This window comes from Prosopis cineraria, unplaced genomic scaffold (genome assembly GCF_029017545.1).
Source record: "Prosopis cineraria cultivar Desert tree isolate PC_DT_omini unplaced genomic scaffold, ASM2901754v1 PC5, whole genome shotgun sequence".
Classification (NCBI taxonomy): domain Eukaryota; kingdom Viridiplantae; phylum Streptophyta; class Magnoliopsida; order Fabales; family Fabaceae; genus Prosopis; species Prosopis cineraria.
The window spans coordinates 34,196,994-34,201,826 of NW_026555336.1; the positions used below are offsets into that span (position 1 = coordinate 34,196,994).

The 4,833-nt window shown below is 35.1% G+C and overlaps 1 pseudogene; it reads right to left on the bottom strand.

Annotated features, from left to right (window-relative positions):
• Positions 1 to 1,165: 1,165 nt before the first annotated feature.
• Positions 1,166 to 4,833, bottom strand: LOC129311936 (uncharacterized; annotated as a pseudogene).

Here is a 4,833-nt window from a genome sequence, read left to right on the forward strand (position 1 = left end):
TTATTTAGCTCAAGATGGGAGGGAGGAAAGGTTATAACCAAATTACTATTATACCCATATAATATATGAAAATATATATTATTTTTCTTACTTCTATGTTATATAAATTAATTTACACCACAAACAAATTCTATAACCCACTATTATCTTTTCACAGCCTTCTGCTCAGCTGAAAAAGATGAAAAGAATGAAAATATCTATTAATTGACTAGAGGCAAGAATGTAGGGAGAATGATAGATATATAATAATTAATTTAAATTAAGTCATAACTAATTTTAAAGGATTAAATTTTAAAAATTTATAAGTTTGACTCTCATTTTATAATTTCATTGTAATAAATGCAACTTATGTTGTAATAAATGCAACTTATGTTTCAAATTTTAATAGAGAAAATAAATTTATTTATTTTTAAACCATATTAAAATTTAAAAAATAAGTTATAAATTCATTATAATGAAATTATAAAATTAAGAGTTAAACTTATAAATTTTTAAAGTTTGGCCTTTTAAAATTGGCGAGGATCTAATTTAAATTAATTAATTCCTTTTAACTTATCTGTCATTCTTCCAAGAATATATTTTCATAAAATAAAAATAATGAAATACCTTCAAAATAAGTGCACGGACATCAAATAAATCCGATCTTTTCAACAACAAAAAAAAAAATTCCGATCGTAGGGTATATATCAATATGAGGAGTAATAATTAATTAAAAAAAAGAGCCATACTCCCTCAATGTAACAAAACAGATATAATTAAATTATTAAATTTTTCAAAAAAAATTCAATTTTATCTATATTTAAATGAAAAAAATAAATTTACATTACATTCATATAGTTAATAAGTTTAAATAAAAGTAACATTAAAAAAATATAATTAAGACCCCATCAAATACTTTATATTAAAGCCCATCAATATCTTCTAGAAGCTTCCTTATAATAAGGACCAAAAGGAGTATATGGCATCTTTTTTTCAAAGAATTATGTTAAATATAAGATATTTTGAATCTTTCAAGATTTAATTAATAATTTTTTTAAAAAATACTCTTAATGAATTAGGAGGTGTAATTAATAAACAATTTTAATTGAGACATCCTATTAAATAAAGGTAAACATAAAAAAAAATACAATTTTAAATATCATTGACTAACTTATTGCAACTATAATTCAATTAAAAATGTATTATAATATTGAAGGAATGAGGTACATCTTGTATGAAACTATAAGAATTAATAAGTTAATCTTTCCTTAATGACAACTGTATGCTTGAGATTTAATACAAAACTTTTCTCCATAGAGAATTTACTTAACGGTGCATCTTACCTCTTCTTATTCCTTTGTTTCATCTTCCCTCCACTGGGCATAGGGGTTTCATGAGCTTGATCTTTAGATTGTGCTGGATTTAACAAATGCTTCACATTAAGGACGCCATCTCTGAAACGACCTTCACTTGACTTCAGACCCCTTTCCTCAAGTTTGTGCTTCCTCACTGATCTTTTACTGCTACCACCAAGCTTTCCCCCATATTGTCCAAGAATCGAAGGCTACATGTCAGAGTGGGCCAAACAGGAAAAATGTAGTCAAAGAGAGTCCATAAACAAGTAAGATCATTTGTATTATCAGTTCTTGAGTATTGGAGACTTGAAGGAGATTCAACCCCTTGTTAGAGACTAACCTAAATTATTAATCATAGCCGTTTCATTTAAAAGCTCATGACCTTGCCCATTAATTAGGTGACCAGTTATTCCTGAGAAATACAACACTGTCTTGTAAGAAGTACCTCTTAAAGTGTTTTCTGCTCTCGCTCCTTTTGTTTCTTCATCCTTGGTTGTGCGACACTCAAAGCTAATCTCTGCTACTTAGGGGCCTGCAAAAGAAACCAAGACAGAACAATGTGAAATTTGTTTAGCAGGTCTCTCGAGTTTGCATTGTTTCATAGCATATGATACAGCCATGGTGTACTCGTACTCACCTTCCCGCCAAGAGAAACAAACTTTCTATTTTCAATCTTCTTATGTTCTTTCCATGACATATGTAGTAGCTTAAAAATTAGCACTAGTTGGCATCATCAAGAGCAACATCAACATGAAATTTGTAACATCCCAAATTTTAATTCTGAGATTACTAAATAATTAATCAAGTTTAATTATGATAATTGAGTGAATTGATGTAGTGTATAATCAGAGAGGTCTAATAAATGTAATTGGTTGTGATTTTAGCTCTAATTGATGTGGAGCTTCAAATGGTTCACAGGAAAAAGGAAAAAGACAAGCTTGAGACCAAAAGATATATAGCGAAGGTATTCCAGGAGTACCTAGAAGAATGCTGACCCATATTTGAACTACCACCCAAGCAGGCATGAGACCATGCAATAGTGGTGAAGGAAGGGGCTCAAACTGCAAACACTCGTCCTTACAAGTACAATTTCACTTAGAAGGGCGACGTCGAGAAAATGGATAAGGAGATGTTGCAAGCAGGGGTCATGCAGTCGAGTACTAGCCCATATAAGAGTTTAGGATTATTAGTGAAGAAAAAGAATGGAAGTTAGCAGCTTTGCCTGGATTACCGAGCCCTAAATAGCATTATAGTGCCGGATAAGTATCCTATTCCAATCATAGATGAACTCCTCGATGAGTTGGGGGTGGCCACCATGTTTACTAAGCTGGATCTAAAAACCCGGATATCATCAAATGAGGATTAAAGAAGGGGATGAGTAGAAGATAACCTTTCGAACACATAATGGCCATTATAAATTCAAGGTTATGCCCTTTGGACTCATGAATGCACTTTTTACTTTCCAATCCCTCATGAATGATATATTTAGAGAGTACATGAGGAAATTTATACTCATCTTTTTTATGATATCCTTGTGTATAATAAAGACAGGGAAAGTCATAGAAGGCACTTAAGAACCACCTTAGAATTGCTCAAGCACCATCAACTCGTGGTTAACCCCAAGAAGTGTGTGTTCAGGTAGTCCCAAATAGAGTACTTGGGTCACATAATCTCGACTGAAGGGGTAAAGGCTGATCTAGCAAAATTTTCAGCAATGCTCTAATAGCCTCAACCCAATAATTTGAAGTCTTTGAGGGGATTTCTCGACTTAACTGGTCATTACAAGAATTAGGAAGTTTGTGGAGGGATATAGCAAAATAGCAGCGTCGTTAACCCAGTTGCTTAAAAAAGACTCCTTTAAATGGGATAAGAAGACGCAAGAATCATTTGAGAAGCTCAAACGCACCATGACTATGGTACCAGTGCTAGCTATGCCCGACTTTAACCAGTCCTTTAAGATTGAAGTAGATGCATATGAAAAGGGGGTTGGAGCAGTAATCATGCAGCAGGGAAGACCCATGGCTTATTTCAGCTAGAAACTCTCAAACAAGCATCAACAAAATTCGGTCTTTGAATGGGAGCTCATGGTAATTGTGCTGGCAGTTAAAAAGCAGCAACATTACTTATCCAGCCAAACTTTTATCATCAAGACAAATCAAAGAGCCATCAGATACCTCCTAGAAAAACAAATCTTTGCTCCAGATCAAAAGAAGTGGGTTACTAAACTAATGGGGTATAAATTCTAGATTCAATATAAACTTGGAAAGGAAAATAAAGTGGCTGATGCACTGTCTAGACGAGATGCTGAGATGGAGCTTAAAGCCATATCCTTATGGCAGTATGAGGGAGTGGAAGAGTTGGAGATTGCTAAGGACCCATTTTTGTAGGGAATAGTGCATAAACTTATAAGGGGGAAAGTGTAACCAAAGATTATGCGCTGAAGGGTGGGGTTCCCTATTACAAAGGGAGATTAGTTTTGCTGAGGCATTCTAAGAAGGCAAAGCAATTAATTAAAGAGTTTCATGATTCTCCTTTGGGTGCGCATTCAGGCTATTTAAGAACCTACAAGCGGTTTGCTACGGTAGTTCATTGGAAAGGGATGAGGAAAGACATATAAGATTACATGGCTCAATGTGAAACGTGTCAGAGAAATAAATATTAAGCCTTGAGTCTAGCAAGGTTACTGCAACCCTTACCGACATGTAGTGCCATGTGGGAGGACATTGACATGGATTTTGTGGGGGGACAACCCAAGAGTAATAGGTTTGACACGGTGCTGGTTGTGGTTGAAGATTAACCAAATACAAACAGTTATCTATTTAGCATATCCCTACAATGCTAAGGAAGTGGCAAAAGCATTTGTTAAAGAGGTAGTGAAGTTGCACGAGTTCCCCATCTCCACTGCTTCAAATCAAGATTGCATCTTTATTAGCAAATTTTGGAAGGAACTCATTCACATAGTTGGCACAACTTTGAAATACAGTTCCTCATACCACTTTGACACTGATAGGCAAATCAAGGAGGTGAACCGGACCCTAGAGACATATTTGAGATGCTTTGCTGGAAATACACATAAGAAATGGTCTAAAATGATTCTGTGGGCTGAATAATACTACATATCACGACACCATTGGAATGACTCCCTTCAAGGCCTTGCATGGAAGAGAACCACCCACACTTTTCAAGTGGAAAGACCAGCCCTCAAGGGTACGGGAGGTAGACCAACGGATTCAACAAAGGAATCTGGTTTTAGCTAAACTTAAGAGTTAGCTAGAGAAAGCCCAGAGCAGAATGAAGAACCAAGCAGATAAACACCAAAGGGAGGTTCAGTTGGCTAGGAAGCAAAATGAGAAGCTGTCCTTGAGGTATTATGGGCTGCATACCAAAATGGAGAGGATTGGGAAGGTGGCTTATCACCTGGATTTGCTAGCATCCGTGAGAATACACAATGTATTCCATGTTTTGCAGCTGAAGCGAGCTCTAAAACCTCCAGCAGAAG